The sequence below is a fragment of the Macaca mulatta genome, chromosome 7, assembly GCF_049350105.2.
Source record: "Macaca mulatta isolate MMU2019108-1 chromosome 7, T2T-MMU8v2.0, whole genome shotgun sequence".
In the NCBI taxonomy this organism is placed as follows: Eukaryota; Metazoa; Chordata; class Mammalia; order Primates; family Cercopithecidae; genus Macaca; species Macaca mulatta.
Window position 1 is genome coordinate 139,769,927 of NC_133412.1, and position 18,092 is coordinate 139,788,018.

The 18,092-nt window shown below is 39.3% G+C and overlaps 1 protein-coding gene and 1 long non-coding RNA gene across 29 annotated transcripts in view; one reads left to right on the forward strand and one right to left on the reverse strand.

Annotated features, from left to right (window-relative positions):
- Positions 1–3,061, reverse strand: part of LOC144330318 (uncharacterized) — a 91,203-nt gene extending 88,142 nt beyond the window's left edge. Inside the window, exon 1 of the long non-coding RNA XR_013396369.1 lies at positions 264–3,061. This is a non-coding gene — a long non-coding RNA (uncharacterized LOC144330318). The remainder of the gene's footprint in view (positions 1–263) is intronic.
- GPHN (gephyrin) overlaps positions 1–18,092 on the forward strand; it is a 734,546-nt gene that overhangs the window by 155,702 nt on the left and 560,752 nt on the right.

An 18,092-nucleotide genomic window follows, 5' to 3' on the forward strand; every position in this document is an offset into this window, starting at 1 on the left:
AACTTAAAATTTATATCTCGGCCAGACGCGGTGGCTCAAGCCTGTAATCCTAGCACTTTGGGAGGCTGAGACGGGCGGATCACGAGGTCAGAAGATCGAGACCATCCTGGCTAACACGGTGAAACCCCGTCTCTACTAAAAAATAAAAAAAACTAGCCGGGCGAGGTGGTGGGCGCCTGTAGTCCCAGCTACTTGGGAGGCTGAGGCAGGAGAATGGCGTAAACCCAGGAGGCGGAGCTTGCAGTGAACTGAGATCGCGCCACTACACTCCAGCCTGGGCGGCAGAGCGAGACTCCATCTGAAAAAAAAAAAAAAATTATATCTCATTACCCTCTCAATACAATTGCCTGAAATATTTCTTGTACGTACATATAGACTCACATTAGATAGTGAGTCTGTGAGAGTCTATAATACAATTGCCTGAAATATTTTTGTACATACATATAGACTCACATTAGTGTAACAATTTTTGCTTCAGCATTCAAACATAAAAACCCAAGATGAGAATTTTGTCTGTTGTATTTGCCCATATATTTGCCTACCATTATAGTTTTTTCTTCCTAATGTTCCAAGAGTTCTTATTTTTTTGTTTACTTTATGTTTAGAGATCTTTCATTAACCATTAGGGTAGGTATGCTGGCAAAAAGTTTTCTTAGTTTTTCTTCATCAAAGAATGTCTTAATTTTTTCTTCATGTCTGAAGAGTATTTTTACTGGATATAGGATGTGGGTTCACAGTTCTTTTATTTAAGCACTTCAAAAAGTACTTCCAACGGTGCACCAAGATGGCCAACTAAAAGCAGCTATGGTGTGTGACTCTTACAGAGAGGAACGAAAGGGGCTAGTAAATGCAGCACCTTTAAATGAAACATCCAGGTATTTGTACTGGGACTGATCAGGTAAACAACTCAACCCACAGAGAATGGAGAAGAACAAGGTAGGACAACAACTTACCTGGGAACAACATCGATGCAAGAGAACCTACCCCTGCCCAGGGAAGCATGAGTGAATACGTGACCCTGGGAAACCATGCCCCTCCCATGGATCTTTGCAAGTCTGGTCAGGAGATCCTCTTGTGAATCCATTCCAGCAGGGCCTTCGGTCTGACATGCAGAACTGTGTATAGTATCAACAGAAAAACCGCTCAGGCATGCATGGAGACCCAGGAACTTTACATACTCTGGCTCTAGTATCCCTGACAAAGGTGATTGCAACTCAGGAAGGGAGGGAGCTTGGACATCCATATTTACCCCTAGGAAGGGATCTGAATCCAGGGGGCTAAGCAGCATTGGTGTGTAGGCCCCATTTCCACAGCTCCTCACAGGATGAGACCCACTGGCTTGGAATTTCAGCCAGCCTCCAGCAACAGAGTCGCACCTATCTGGGACAAAACAGAGTTCCTGCGGGGAGGGGCAGACTGCCATCTTTGCTGCTTGGATAACTCAGCCATTCCAGCCTGTGGGCTTAGGCAAGTCCAAACCGACCGGGCGTGGAAGGGATCCCCTAGCACAGCAAAGCTGCTCTACTAAAATGTGGCCAGACTGCTTCTTTAAGAGGGACTCTCAATCCGAATCCTCATCTTCGGTGGGACCTCCCAACTGACAGTTTTGATTTCTCCTTGGGACTGAGTGACCAGGGGGAGGAACAGGCTACCATCTCTGCTATATGAACAGCTCAACCTTTCCAGCCTGTGGGCTTTGGAGAGTCCAAACCGACCAGGGCGGAAGGGATCCCCCAACACAACACAGCTGCTCTAACACAACATGGCCAAGTACTTCTTTAAGCAGGACCCTGATCCGTTCTTCATCTCTGGGCAGGACCTCCCGACTGGACCCTCCAGCCACCCTCATTTGTATTCTCTGGCTCACAGTGTTTTGATTTCACCCTGGGACTGAGTTCCCAGGGGGCTGGTGGGGGCCGCTATTGTTGCTGTTTGGGCACCTCAGCATTCTATCCTGTGGGCCTTGGAGAGCCCAAGCCCACCAGGGCAGAAGCAGTACCCCAGCACAGCACAGCTGCTCTATGAAACCGTGGCCATCCTGCTTCCTTAAGCAGTCCCTGATCTGTTCCTCCTTACAGGGCAGGACTTCCCAACTGTGGCCTCTAGTCACTCCCATGGATATTCTGTGGCTAAGAGGTTTGAAAACTTCCTGGGACAGAGCTCCTAGAGGGAGGAATGAGCTGTCATTTTTGCTGTCTCAGCAACTTCCCTAACTTACAGACTTTGGAGAGCCCAAGCTAACTAGGGACAGAAGTGGTACACCCACACAGCACAGCTGCTTTGTAAAAGTGTGGCGAGACTGCTTCTTTAAGCAGATCCCTGATCCCATTCTTCCTGACTGGGTGAGACCTCCCAACGAGTGTCTTCAGTCACCACCTACAGGTGTGTTTGGGTCAGCAACCAGGTGTGTACCCCTCTGGGACAGAGCTCCCAGAGGAAGGGGCAGACTGCCATCTTTTCAGTTTTGCAGCCTTCACTTGTGATACCCTCAGGTATTGGAAAACCTAAGGCAACTAGGGACTGGAGCAGATGCCCAGCAAACCACAGCAACCCTATGGAAAAGTGGCCAGACTGTAAAAGGAAAAAAAAAAAATCCAAAGATTAGCCTCAAAGAATGAAGGTAGATGAGCACACAAAGATGAGAAAGAATCTGCACAAGAACGCTGAAAACTTAAAAAGCCACAGTGCCCTCTTCTGTCAAAATGACCACATAATCTCTCCAGCAAGGGTTTGGAACTGGGCAGAGGCTGAGATGGCCGAAATGACGGAAGTAGACTTTGGAATATAGATAAAATTGATGTTCATTTTGCTACAGGTGCACCTTCTAACTCAATGCAGGAAGCTAAAAATCATGATAAAACATTTCAGCAACTGATAACCAGTATGGAGGATAACATAACCAACCTGATATATCTGAAAAAAACAATAGAAGAAGTTCATAATGTAATTTCAAGTATTAATAGCAGAATAGACCAAGTGGAGGAAAGAATCCCAGAGCTTGAAGACTGTCTTTCTGAAATAAGACAGGCATACAGGAATAGAGAAAAAAATGAAAAAGAATGGACAAAACCTCTGAGAAATATGAGATTATGTAAAGAGACTGAGTATGTGACTGATTGGTATACCTGAAAGAGATGAGAAAAATGGAACCAACTTGGAAAATATATTTCAGGGTATCTTCCATGAGGACTTCCCCAACCTAACAAGACAGACCAACATTCAATTTCAGGAAATGGGACAACTCCTGTAAATATTCCACAAGAAGATCATCCCCAAGACACATAATTATCAGATTCTCCAAGGTCAAAATGAAAGAAAAAATGTTAAGGACAGCCAGAGAGAAAGGCCAGGCAACCTACAAAGGGAAGACCATCTGACTAACAGCAGACCTCTCAGTGGAAACCCTACATGTCGGAAGAGATTGGGGGCCAATATTCAACATGTTGAAAAAAGAAATTCCAACCCAGAATTTCATATCTGGCCAATCTAAGCTTCATGAGCAAAGGAGAAATAAGATACTTTCCAGACAAGCAAATGATGAGGAAATTTGTTACCACCACACCTGCTTCTGAAAGAAGCACTAAATATGAAAAGTAAAAATTGTTATTAGGTACTACAAAAGCACACTGGAGTACACATACCAGTGACACTATAAAGTAATTATGGTGGTGGCGCACAAGATGGCCGAATAGGAACAACTCCAGCCTCCAGCTCCCAGCGTGAGCAACACAGAAGACAGGTGATTTCTGCATTATCAACTGAGGTACTGGGTTCATCTCACTGGGGTGTGTCGGATAGTTGATACTGGTCTGCGGGTGCAGCCCGACCAGAGAGAGCTGAAGCAGGGCGAGGCATTGCCTCACCTAGGAAGCAAAAGGGGGAAGGGAATTCCTCTTCCTAGCCAAGGGAAATTGAGACACACAACACCTGGAAAATTGGGTGACTCACACCCTAATACTGCGCTTTACCAAGGGTCTTAGCAAACGGCACATCAGGAGATTATATCCCACACCTGGCCCGGAGGGTCCCATGCCTAGGGAGCCTCACTCATTGCTAGCACAGCAGTCGGAGATCTAACTGCAAGGTGTCAGCGAGGCTAACAGACCTACAGCTGAGGGTCCTGACTATTAGAAGGAAAAATAACAAACAGAAAGGACACCCACACCTAAATCCCATCAGTATGTCACCATCATCAAAGACCAAAGGCAGATAAAACCACAAAGATGGGGAAAAAGCAGTGCAGAAAAGCTGGAAATTTAAAAAGCAGAGTGCATCTCCCCCTCCAAAGGAACGCAGCTCATCACCAGCAACGGGACAAATCTGGATGGAGAATGACTTTGATGAGTTGAGAGAACAAGGTTTCAGTTGATCAGACTTCTCAGAACTAAAGGAGGAACTACGTAACCAGCGCAAACAAACGAAAAACCTTGAAAAAAGAAAGAATGAATGGATAACTAGAATAATCAATGCAGAGAAGACCTTAAAAGAACTGATAGAGATGAAAACCATGACACGAGAACTACATGACAAATGCACAAGCTTCAGTAACTGACTCGATCAACTGGAAGAAAGAGTATCAGTGATTGAAGATCAAATGAATGAAATGAAGTGAGAAGAGAAATGTAGAGAAAAAAGAGTAAAAAAAATGAACAAAGCCTCCAAGAAATATGGGATTATGTGAAAAGACCAAATCTATGTCTGATTGGTGTGCCTGAAAGTGACGGGGAAAATGGAACTAAGTTGGAAAACACTCTGCAGGATATCATCCAGGAGAATTTCTCCAACCTAGTAAGGCAGGCCAACATTCAAATTCAAGAAATATAGAGAATGCCACAAAGATACTCCTCGAGAAGAGCAACTCCAAGACACATAATTGTCAGATTCACCAAAGTTGAAATGAAGGAAAATGTTAAGGGGAGCCAGAGAGAAAGGTTGGGTTACCCACGAAGTCTGATTGGAAGCCCATCAGACTGATTGGAAGCCCATCAGACTAACAGCATATCTCTCAGCAGAAACTCTCCAAGCCAGAAGAGAGTGGGGGCCAATATTCAACATTCTGAAAGAAAAGAATTTTAAACCCAGAAGTTCATATCCAGCCAAACTAAGTTTCATAAGTGAAGGAGAAATGAAATCCTTCACAGACAAGCAAATGCTTAGAGATTTTGTCACCACCAGGCCTGCCCAACAAGAGATCCTGAAGGAAGCACTAAACATGAAAAGGAACAACCTGTACCAGCCATTGCAAAAACATGCCAAAATGTAAAGACCATCGATGCTAGGAAGAAACTGCATCAACTAATGAGCAAAATAACCAGCTAATATCATAATGACAGGATCAAGTTCACACATAACAATATTAACCTTAAATGTAAATGGACTAAATGGTCCAATTAAAAGACACAGACTGGCAAATTGGATAAAGAGTCTAGACCCATCAGTTTGCTGTATTCAGGAGACCCATCTCACATACAGAGACACACATAGGCTCAAAATAAAGGGATGGAGGAAGATCTACCAAGAAAACGGAGAACAAAAAAAAAGCAGGGGTTGCAATCCTAGTCTCTGATAAAACAGACTTTAAACCATCAAAGATCAAAAGAGACAAAGAAGGCCATTACATAATGGTAAAGGGATCAATTCATCAGGAAGAGCTAACTATCCTAAATATATATGCACCCAAAACAGGAGCACCCAGATTCATAAAGCAAGTCCTTAGAGACTTACAAAGAGACTTAGACTCCCATACAATAATAACGGGAGACTTTAACACCCCACTGTCAACATTAGACAGATCAACGAGACAGGAAGTTAACAAGGATATCCAGGAATTGAACTCAACTCTGCATCAAGCGGACCTAATAGACATCTACAGAACTCTCCACCCCAAATCAACAGAATATACATTCTTCTCATCACCACATCACACTTATTCCAAAATTGACCACATAGTTGGAAGCACTCCTCAGCAAATGTAAAAGAACAGAAATTATAACAAACTGTCTCTCAGACCACAGTGCAATCAAACTAGAACTCAGGACTAAGAAACTCAATCAGAACCGCTCAACTACATGGAAACTGAACAACCTGCTCCTGAATGACTACTGGGTACATAAAGAAATGAAGGCAGAAATAAACATGTTCTTTGAAACCAATGAGAATAAAGACACAACATACCAGAATCTCTGGGACACATTTAAAGCAGTGTGTGGAGGGAAATTTATAGCACTAAATGCCCACAAGAGAAAGCTGGAAAGATCTAAAATTGACACTCTAACATCACCATTAAAAGAACTAGACAAGCAAGAGCAAACACATTCAAAAGCTAGCAGAAGGCAAGAAATAACTAAGATCAGAGCAGAACCGAAGGAGATAGAGACACAAAAACCCCTCCAAAAAATCAATGAATCCAGGAGCTGGTTTTTTGAACAGATCAACAAAATTGATAGACCGCTAGCAAGACTAATAAAGAAGAAAAGAGAGAAGAATCAAATAGATGCAATAAAAAATGATAAAGGGGATATCACCACCGACCCCACAGAAATACAAACTACCATCAGAAAATACTATAAACACCTCTACGCAAATAAACTAGAAAATCGAGAAGAAATGGATAATTTCCTGAACACTTACACTCTCCCAAGTCTAAACCAGGAAGAAGTTGAATCCCTGAATAGACCAATAGCAGGCTCTGAAATTGAGACAATAATTAATAGCCTACCAACCAAAAAAAGTCCAGGACCAGACGGATTCACAGCCGAATTCTACCAGAGGTACAAGGAGGAGCTGGTACCATTCCTTCTGAAACTATTCCAATCAACAGAAAAAGAGGGAATCCTCCCTAACTCATTTTATGAGGCCACTATGATCCTGATACCAAAGCCTGACAGAGACACAACAAAAAAAGAGAATTTTAGACAAATATCCCTGATGAACATTGATGCAAAAATCGTCAGTAAAATAGTGGCAAACTGAATCCAGCAGCACATCACAAAGCTTATCCACCATGATCAAGTGGGCTTCATCCCTGGGATGCAAGGCTGGTTCAACATACGCAAATCAATGAACGTAATCCAGCATATAAACAGAACCAAAGACAAAAACCACATGATTATCTCAATAGAGGCAGAAAAGGCCTTTGACAAAATGCAACAGCCCTTCATGCTAAAAACTCTCAGTAAGTTCGGTATTCGGTATTGATGGATCGTATCTCAAAATAGTAAGAGCTATTTATGACAAACCCACAGCCAATATCATACTGAATGGGCAAAAACTGGAAAAATTCCCTTTGAAAACTGGCACAAGACAGGGATGCCCTCTCTCACCACTCCTATTCAACATAGTATTGGAAGTTCTGGCCAGGGCAATCAGGCAAGAGAAAGAAATCAAGGGTATTCAGTTAGGAAAAGAAGAAGTCAGATTGTCCCTGTTTGCAGATGATATGATTGTATATTTAGAAAACCCCATCATCTCAGCCCAAAATCTCCTTCAGCTGATAAGCAACTTCAGCAAAGTCTCAGGATATAAAATCAATGTGCAAAAATCACAAGCATTCTTATGCACCAGTGACAACAAACAGAGAGCCAAATCATGAATGAACTCCCATTCACAATTGCTTCAAAGAGAATAAAATACCTAGGAATCCAACTTACACGGGATGTAAAGGACCTCTTCAAGGAGAACTACAAACCACTGCTCAATGAAATAAAAGAGGACACAAACAAATGGAAGAACATAGTATGCTCATGGATAGGAAGAATCAATATCATGAAAATGGCCATACTGCCCAAGGTGATTTATAGATTCAATGCCATCTCCATTAAGCTACCAATGACTTTCTTCACAGAATTGGAAAAAACTGCTTTAAAATTCATATGGAGCCAGAAAAGACCCCGCATTGCCAAGACAATCCTAAACCAAAAGAAAAAAGCTGGAGGCATCACGCTACCTGACTTCAAACTATGCTACAAGTCTACAGTAACCAAAACAGCATGATACTGGTACCAAAACAGAGATACAGACCAATGGAACAGAACAGAGTCCTCAGAAATAATACCACACGTCTACAGCCATCTGATCTTTGACGGACCTGACAAAAACAGTAAATAGGGAAAGGATTCCCTATTTAATTAATGGTGCTGGGAAAATTGGCTTGCCATAAGTGGAAAGCTGAAACTGGATCCTTCCTTACTCCTTATATGAAAATTAATTCAAGATGGATTAGAGACTTAAATGTTAGACCTAAAACCATAAAAACCCTAGAAGAAAACCTAGATAATACCATAAAGGACATAGGCACGGGGAAGGACTTCATGTCTAAAACACCAAAAGCTACGGCAACAAAGGCCAAAATTGACAAATTGAATCTAATTAAACTAAAGAGCTTCTGCATGGCAAAAGAAACTACCATCAGAGTGAACAGACATCCTACAGAATGGGAGAAAATTTTTCAATCTACTCATCTGACAAAGGGCTAATATCCAGAACCTACAAAGAACTCAAACAAATTTACAAGAATAAAAAAAACCCAATGAAAAAGTGGGCAAAGGATATGAACAGACATTTCTCAAAAGAAGACATTCATACAGTCAACAGACACATTGAAAAATGCTCATCATCACTGGCCATCAGAGAAATGCAAATCAAAACCACAATGCGATACCATCTCACGCCAGTTAAAATGGTGATCATTAAAAAGTCAGGCAACAACAGATGCTGGAGAGGATGTGGAGAAATAAGAACACTTTTACAGTGTTGGTGGGACTGTAAACTAGTTCAACCATTGTCGAAAACAGTGTGGCGATTCCTCAAGGATCTAGAACTAGAAATACCATTTGACCCAGCCATCCCATTACTGGGTATATACCCAAAGGATTATAAATCATGCTGCTATAAAGACACATGCACACGTACGTTTATTGTGGCACTATTCACAATAGCAAAGATTTGGAATCAACCCAAATGTCCAACAGTGACAGACTAGATTAAGAAAATGTGGCACATATACACCATGGAATACTATGCAGCCATAAAAAAGGATGAGTTCATGTCCTTTGTAGGGACATGGATGCAGCTGGAAACCATCATTCTCAGCAAACTGTCGCAAAGAGCAGAAAACCAAACACCACATGTTCTCACTCATAGGTGGGAATTGAACAATGAGATCACTTGGACGCAGGACGGGGAACATCACACACCAGGGCCTATTGTGGGGATGGTACAGGGGGGAAGGATAGCATTAGGACATATAATGTAAGTGACGAGTTAATGGGTACAGCACACCAACATGTCACATGTGTACATATGTAAACCTGCATGTAGTGCACGTGTACCCTAGAACTTAAAGTATATTAATAAAAAAGTAAAAATTTAAAAAAGTAAAAATAATATAGTAACCACAAGATATTTTAAACAAGTCTGCAAAATAACCAGCTAGCATCATAATGACAGGATCAAATCTGTACAAAGCAATACTAACCTCAAATGAAAGTGGGATAAATACCCCAATTAAAAGACACAGAGCAGCAAGCTGGATAAAGAAACAAGACCCAATGGTCTGCTGTCTTCAAGAGACCTATTTCACATGTAGTGATACACATAGGCTCAAAAAGGGATGGAGGAAAATTTACAAAGCAAATGGGAAACAGAAAAAAGCAGAGTTTGCATTCCTGGTTTCTGACAAAGCAGACTTTAACCAATAAAGATCAAAAAAGACAAAGAAGTGCAGTGCATAATGGTAAAGGGTTCAATTCAACAAGAAGAATTTACTATCTCAACTATATATGCACCCAACACTGGAGCACCCAGATTCATAAACCAAGTTATTAGAGACCTTCTAAGAGACTTAGACTCCCACTCAATAATAGTGGGAGACTTTAACACCCCACTGACAATATTAGACAGATTGAGACAGAAAATTTACAAAGATACTAAATATCTGAACTCAGTTCTGGATTAAATGGACCTGATAGATATCTACAGAACTCTCCACTCAAAAAACAACAGACTATACGTTCTTCTCATCACCACGTGGCACTTACTGTAAAAAAGATCACATAATCGGAAGTAAAACACTGCTCAGCAAAGACAAAAGAACTGAAATCATAACAAATAGTCTCTTGGACTAGAGCACAATCAAATTAGAACTAAAGTGTGAAGAAATTCACTCAAAACCATACGATTACATGGAAATTAAATAACCTGCCCCTGAATTACTTTTGGGTAAATAATGAAATTAAGATGGAAATCAAATTCTTTCAAACTAATAAGAACAAAGATACAATGTACCAGATTCTCTGGGACACAGCTAAAGTAGTGTTAAGAAGGAAATTTATAGCAGTCAATGTTCACATCAGAAAGCTAGCAAGATCTCGAGTTAGCAACCTAATGTCACAATGAAAAGAACTAGAGAACCAAAAGCGAACAAATCCAAAGCGAGAAGAAGACAAGACATAACCAGAATCAGGGCTGAGCTGAAGGAGATGGAGACAAGAAAAGCCATTAAAATCACCAGTGAATTCAGGAGTTGGTTTTTTGAAAAGATTAATCAAATAGCCCACTAGATAGACTAATGAAGAAGAAAAGAGAGAAGATTCAAATAAACACAATCAGAAATGATAAGGTGGATATTACCATTGTCCCCAGAGAAATACAAGCAACCATCAGAGAATATTATAAACACCCCTATCTATATCAACTAGAAAATCTAGAATAAATGGATAAATTCCTGGACACATACACCCTATGAAAAGTGAACCAACAAGAAATTGAATCCCTCAAAAGAGCAGTAACGAGTTCTGAAATTGAGGCAGCAATAAATAGCCTACCAACCAAAAAAAAAAAAAAAAAAAAAAAAACAGCCCAGGACCAGACAGCTTCACAGCTGAATTCTACCAGTGTACAAAGAAGAGCTGGTACCATTCCTACTGAAACTATTCCAACAAGTTGAGGAGGAGGAACTCCTCCCTAACTCATTCCATAAGCCAATATCATCCTGACACCAAAACTTCACAGAGATACAGAAACAAAAGAAAACTTCAGGCCAATATCCTTGATGAACATTGATGCAAAAATCCTCTCCAAAATGCTAGCAAAGTGAATCCAGCTTATCCAAAAAGATAAATCCAGCTTTATCTCAAAAAGGTTATCCACCGCAATTAAATAGGCTTTATCCCTGGTATGCAAGCTTGGTTCATCATTGCAAATCAATAAATGTGATTTATCACATAAACAGAAGTAAAGTCCAAAACCACTTGATTATCTCAATAGATTCAGAAAAGATTTTCGATAAAATTCAACATCCCTTTACTTTAAAAACTCTGACTAAACTAGGTATTGAAGTTTATAAGAGCCATATATGACAAACTCGCAGCCAACATCATATTGAATGGGTAAAATCTAGCAGCATTCTCCTTGAAAACCGGCAGAAGACAAGGATGCCCCCTCTCACCACTCCTATTCAACATAGTATTGGAATTTCTGGCCAGAGCAATCAGGCAAGAGACAGTAATAAAGGGCATTCAAATAGGAAAAGAGGAAGCCAGCCTATCCCTGTTTCCAGATGACATGATTCTGTATCTAGAAAACCCCAGTCATCTCAGCCCGAAAGCTTCTTAAGGTGATAAGCAGCTTTAGCAAAGTCTCAGGATACAAAATCGATGTGCAAAAATCACTGGCATTCCTATACATGAACAACAGTACAAGATGAGAGCCAGATCATGAACGTACTGCCCTTTTCACTTGCCAGAAAAAGATTAAAATACTTAGGAATATAACTAACAACAAAGTGAAAGATCTCTTCAAGGAGAACTGCAAATCACTGCTCAAAGAAATCAGAAATTACACAAACAAATGGAAAAACTTTCCATGCTCATGGATAGGAAGAATCAGTATTGGTAAAATGGCCAAAATGCCCAAAGCAATTTATAAATTTAATGCTGTTCTCATTAAACTACCATTGACATCTAGTTCGGTAAACTACCATTCACAGAACTAGAGAAAACTATTTTAAAATTTGTACTGAACCAAAACAGAGCCCGAATAGCCTAAGCAATCCTAAGCCAAAAGAACAAAGCTGGAAACATAACACTACCCAACTTCAAACTATACTATGGGGCTACAGTGGCCAAAACAGCATGGTAATGGTACAAGAATAGACACATAACCAAAGGAACAGAATAGAGAATCCAAAAAAAGACCACACATGTACAACTATCCGATCTTCAAGAAACCTGACAAAAACAAGCAATGGGAGAAGGATTCCCTATTCAATAAATAGTGCTCGGATAACTGGCTAGCCATAGGTCGAAAATTGAAACTGGACCCTTCCTGACACCATATACAAACATTAATTCAAGGTGGATTAAGGAATTAAGTGTAAAACCCAAAACTATAAAAACCCTGGAAGACAGCCTAGGCAACTACATTCAGGACGTAGGTACTGGCAAGGATTTCATGACAAAGGTTTCGAAAGCAATTACAGCCAAACCAAAAATTGACAAATGGGGTCTAGGTAAACTGAAGAGTTTCTGCACAGCAAAAGAAAAAACAGAGTAAATAGACAACCTACACAATGGCAGAAAATTTTTGCAAACTATGCATCTGACAAAGGTCTAATATCTAGCATCTATAAGGAACTTAAATACATTTAGAAGAAAAACCACCCCATTAAGACATGTGCAAAGGACATGGATACTTCTCAAAAAAAGATGTACATGCAGCCAACAAACATATTTTAAAAAGCTCAACATCAGTGATCATTAGAGAAATGCAAATCAAAACCACAGTGAGATATCATATCCTACTAATCAGAATGGCAATTATTAAAAAGCTGAAAAATAACAAGACGCTTGTGAGGTTGTGGACAAAAAGAAAGGCTTATACACTCTTGGTGGGAGTGTAAATTAGTTCAGCCATTGTGGAAGACAGTGTGGCAATTCCTCAAAGACCTAAAATCAGAAATACCATTCGACCCAGCAATCCCATTACTGGGTATATACCCAAAGGAATATAAGTCATTCTGTTATAATGACACATGCACCCATATGTTCATTGCAGTACTTATGACAATAACAAACATATGGAATCAACCCAAGTGCCCATCAATGATAGACTGGATAAAGAAAATGTGGTACACATACACCATGGAATATAAGGCAGCCACAAAAGAGAATGAAGATATGTCCTTTGCAGGGACATGGATGGAGCTGGAAGTCATTATCCTTAAACTAATACAGGAGCAGAAAACCAAATACTACGTGTTCTTACTTAGAAATGGAACTGAATGGTGAGAACACATGGACACATATAGAGGAAGAAAACACAACAAGGCCTACTTGAGGGTAAAAGGTGGGAGGAGGGACAGTATCAGGAAAAATAACTAGTGGATACTAGTCTTAATACCTGGGTAATGAAATAATTGTTACAACAAACCCCCATGACACATGTTTACCTGTGTAACAAACCTGTACATCCTGCACATGTACCCTTGAACTTAAAAAAGAAAAAGTGCTTCCTTCTAGCCTTTCTGGTTTGTGGTAAGAAATCAGTTGTCATTTGTATTGCCTTTCCCACTCTCCTGCTGGTTTTTTTTTTTTTTTTTTTTTTTTGAGACAGTCTGGCACTGTCACCCAGGCTGGAGTGCAATGGGCATTATCTCGGCTCACTGCAACCTCCTGAGTAGATGGGATTACAGACAGGGTTTGACTATGTTAGCCAGGCTGGTCCTTTCTTGCTGTTTTTAAGGTATTTCTGGCCAGGTGTGGTGGCCCACACCTGTAATCTCAGCACTTTGGGAGGCCAAGACGGGTGGATCAGCTGAGGTCAGGAGTTCTAGGCCAGCCTGGCCAACATGGAGAAACCCCATCTCTACTAAAAACACAAAAATTAGCTGGGAGTGGTGGCGCATGCCTGTAATCCCACCTACTCAGGAGGCTGAGGCGGGAGAATTGCTTGAACCCAGGAAGCAGAGGTTGCGGTGAGCAGAGATCGCGCCATTGTACTCCAGCCTGGGCAACAAGAGTGAAACTCTGTCTCAAAAATTAAATAAATAAATAAATAAATAAATAAATAAAGATATTTCCTTTGTCTTTAGTTTTTGAATATTTGGCCATCATAAATCTCGGTGTGGGTTTCATTAACTATACCCTCTTTCAGGTTTGTTAAACTCTTGAATCTCTATGTTGAGTTGTTATTTTTTTCTTTAATATGTAGCCTATCCTTTTATTCCTCTTCTTTGACACTCAGATGATATTAACTTTAGTTCTTTTGTTATTGTTTCACAGTTCTTGGGGACTTTATTTATTTTTCCAAACTAATTTTTTCTTTTCCAGATTGCATGATTTTTAGTGTTTTATCTCCTAGCTTACTGATTGTTTTCGCATATATCTTCCATTCTAGTATTGAGCGCATCCATTAAGTTTTGTATTTCAGTTATTGTGTTTTTCAGGTATAAAATTTCTGTTTGGTCTTCCTGTGTATCTTCTACTTCTTGAGTAAGATTCTTTTTCTTTGCTGTGACTTTTTGCTCATAAAATTTGTTTCATGTGTTTTTATAATTCCTTTTTGAATAATTTTTATCATGACAAGACTAACATTTTTTCAGACAACTCTAGCATCTCTGCTGCCTTGGTCTTGGCACCTGCCATTAGCCTTTTTTCATTCCATTTGAGATCTTCCTGATTCTTTGTATGACAACTTATTTTTTAAATAAAACCTGAACATTTTGAGTCTTATGAGAATGTAGTCTTTATTTAAATTATTTGGTGTAGCTGTCTCATTCTGACACTTCATCTGAGAGTAGTTCCTCTACCTCTTTGCTCCAAGGTCGAGGTAGAAGTCGGGTTTTTTACTTGGTGTCCTTGGTAGGTGAGGAGGAAGGTTTTCCTTGTTACTGCTTTGTAGGCATCTTAGTTTTGGCTCCCTAGTAGATCTCTAGTGAACCCCTTTTGGTGAGGATTGGTAGGAAAATCTTTGTGGGGTTGGTTGACGATGTTTGGAAGATTTCATGTAGAGCTTGAGTTTTAATATGCTTTCACCAGAAACATAAAACAGTGGAGGAGATCATAAATCAATTTGCATCCTCTCTGGAAAGTCATAGGCATATGCTAAATTCATGCATGTGTCAGAAATTACAGTATTAACTGGCTCTCTAGAATGCCTCATAATTTTACTGGTTCTTGTCAAAAAGTGGTTAGTAAACTTTTTCTGCCAGGTACAGTGGCTCACGCCTGTAATCCCAGCACTTTGGGAGGCCGAGGTGGGTGGATTGCTTGAGCTTAGAAGTTCAAACCAGCCTGAGCAACAGCGAAACCCGGTCTTAACAAAAATACAGAAAAATTTAGCTGGGCATGGTGGTGAACGTCTGTGGTCCCAGCTACCTGGGAAGCTGAGGCATAAGGATCACTTGAGCCTAGGAGATGGAGGCTGCAGTGAGCCGAGATCACACCACTGCACTCTAGTCTGGGCAACAGAGCAAGACCTCATCTCAAAAAAAAAAAAAAAAAAAAAGGCCGTATGTTAAATATTTTAGGTTGTGGGCCAAGAGGCAAAATTGAGAATTGTACCTAGGTACTTACAAGACAGAAAACAAATTTTCTTAGATTTTTTTGATTTATGAAATCAAAATTTACTAATAGTAATGGAGTACGATGTTTATAATTTGTGTTTACTAATATGAAGAATGAAAGATGGTGGAGATGATAACAGTTTAGAGTTTATAGTTAGTAGGGTTTATAGTTTGTGTTCCCTCTCGTCAAAATCAGTTGCACATGTTCATCTGTAAATGCTAATCTGTATGGAGTGTTTTATCCTTGCAGATGTCTTTTCATGGAAATTGTTATTGGCACATACTAATCTTGATCCATTATCTTGATTTAACTTGGCATGTTAACCATTTGGGATACATTTTTAGAATTCTGTTAAATTTTCATGCCTTTGAGCATGTCATTACATTGCAGATTAATCACTTAATGAAGATAAGAAGTAGAAAGTTCTCAGTTGTAAAGTTAAATGGAAGTTTCCTTTCAGTTTGCGTTAGGTCCAAAAAATTTGGCTGGAAATGTAATTTGAGCCTAGAAAATGTATCTGCTGCCTGTTTGTCAGGAAAGGAGATTTTGCTTCTTTACCTTTTGTCAGAATAAGAATGTGTTAACTTTCAACAGCATAAAACAGCTTGAAAGTACTTAGAATATAAACAATGTTTACAGTTGTTAAATGACTATCATAAGTTTTGCATATAATCATTGTTTTGGCTTATAATTTTAGACTGTTTATGTTAATAACATGAAATCTTTACATCAGTTTATCTTTTTGAATTTTTAAATATATGTAAAGACTTTTATTATTGATTCAAACTGTTTCTTTTGTGAACTTTGATAGTGTCTTTAAAGAATTGGTTTATTCCATCAAGATTATCAAATTCTTGATTCATGTCTTGTTCATAATATTCCTTTATTATCCCTTTAATGTCTATGACATCTGCAGTGATGTTTCCTCTTTGTTTCTGATATTCGTGATTTGTGCTTTCAGTGAACTTGTCGAGAGGTGTATTGATTTTATCAAAGAATCACCTTTTGGTTTCATTCATTTTTCTCCTTAGATTTCCCATTTTCAGTTGCATTGATTTCTGCTCAAATTTTTGTTCTTTGCTTCTGCTTAATTTGGATTTAATTTGCTCTCATATTTCTAGTTTGCTAAAGTGGAGGCTTAGATTATTAATTTTAAATATTTCTTCTTTTCTAATATATGCATTCAATGTTATAAATTTCCCTCTAAGCACTGCTTTTACTGCCTCCTTTACATTTTGATAAATTATGGTATAATTATTTAAATAAAAATATTTCTAAATATATTTTCAGATTTATTTTTGACCTGTTCTTTAGAAGTGTTTTGTTTAATCTATAGGTATTCAGGGATACTTCTTTTATTCTCCTGTTACTGATTTCTAGTTTAATTCCATTATGGTCTGAGAGCCAACACTATAATTTTGTGGGAAGATGTGAATGTGGTCGGTTTTGGTGAATGTTCCATGTTAGTTTGAGAATAATGTGTATTCTGCTCTCATTGGATGAAGTCGTCAATAGATGACAGTATATCAAATTGATTATTAGTGCTGTTGAGTTCAGCTATATCCCTATTGATTTTTTTCTTGTGGGATCTGTTCATTTGTGATAGAGGATTGTTAGTCTCCAACTATAATAGGGGTTTCATCTATTACTCCTTGCACTTCTATCAGTTTTTTCCTCGTGTATTTTAATGTTCCGTTGTTAGGTGTATATATGCTAAAGACTGTTATTTTTTCTTGGAAAATTCATCCCTTTATTGTAATATATTGCCACTCTTTATGCCTCAAAACTTTTCTTGCTTTGAAATCTGTTGTCTGCAATTAATATAGCTACTCTCACTTCCTTTTGATTAGTGTTAGCATGGCATTTCTTTCTCTATCCTTTCACTTTTATCTGTAAGTATTTTTATATTTGAAGTGGATTTTTTGGTACCAAACATATAGTTGGACCTTATTTTTTTAATCTACCCTGACAATCTCTGTTTTTTAATTGTTACATTCGGACCATTGACATTCAACATCATTATTGATGTAGGTGAATTAATATCTACCATATTTTAAACGTTTTTATTTGTTGCCTTTGACCTTTGTTCTTGTTTTGTCTCCTACTCTTCTGCCTTTTGTGTTTCTAATTAAATATTTTATATAATTTGAATTTCTCTTTTGTCATAGCGTATCAGTTATGCCTCTGTTTTTATTTTTTTATTTTTATTATTTTTTTGAGACAGAGTCTGGCTCTGTCGCCCAGGCTGGAGTACAGTGGCGTGATCTCGGCTTATTGCAACCTCCACCTCCTGGGTTCAAGCGATTCTCCTGCCTCAGCCTCCTTAGTAGCTGGGACTACTGGTGCGTGCCACCACGCCCAGGTAACTTTTTGTATTTTTAGTAGAAACGGGGTTTCACTGTGTTAGCCAGGATGGTCTTGATCTCCTGACCTCATGATCTGCCCACCTCGGCCTCCCAAAGTGCTGTAAATACAGGCATGAGCCACCACGCCCTGCCTGTTTTTATTTTTTAATGGTCATCCTAGAGT